The sequence below is a fragment of the Seriola lalandi genome, unplaced genomic scaffold (assembly GCF_002814215.2).
Source record: "Seriola lalandi dorsalis isolate HSWRI2012SDOR001 ecotype SW California unplaced genomic scaffold, Sedor1 jcf7180002054675, whole genome shotgun sequence".
Taxonomy (NCBI): Eukaryota; Metazoa; Chordata; class Actinopteri; order Carangiformes; family Carangidae; genus Seriola; species Seriola lalandi.
The window spans coordinates 233076-233545 of NW_019525228.1; positions in this window are offsets into that span (position 1 = coordinate 233076).

Sequence of the window (470 nt, forward strand, 5' to 3'; positions counted from 1 at the left end):
GTGTGTGTGTGTGTGTGTGTGTGTGTGTGTGTGTGTGTTTTGGAGGTTAAACATTGATGTCATAATGCATTGAGACAGACAGCCTCTCCTACTGTGATGTCGTCATGGTTACCACATGAAGACACAATGCTGTAAATATCTCTATTTACCATCAGTTCACCACACACACACACACACACACACACACAACGGCGGACATATGGTATGCACGCACGCACACACGTACACACACACACACACACACTCACACCACCTTTTCTCTTTCTCACATTAATTTTTCACACAAACACATTAACACACTATCACTTTCAAAAACAGAAGCAGACACAGACACACACACTTCACCACCTACCCCAACACACTCTATACGTCTGCACATCTCAACAACACAGTTACCTTTCTATTCCACTAAATTGTCATTCACTCATTTACACATCCTTCCCTCTCTCGCTTCATTTGCTGCCCCCCCC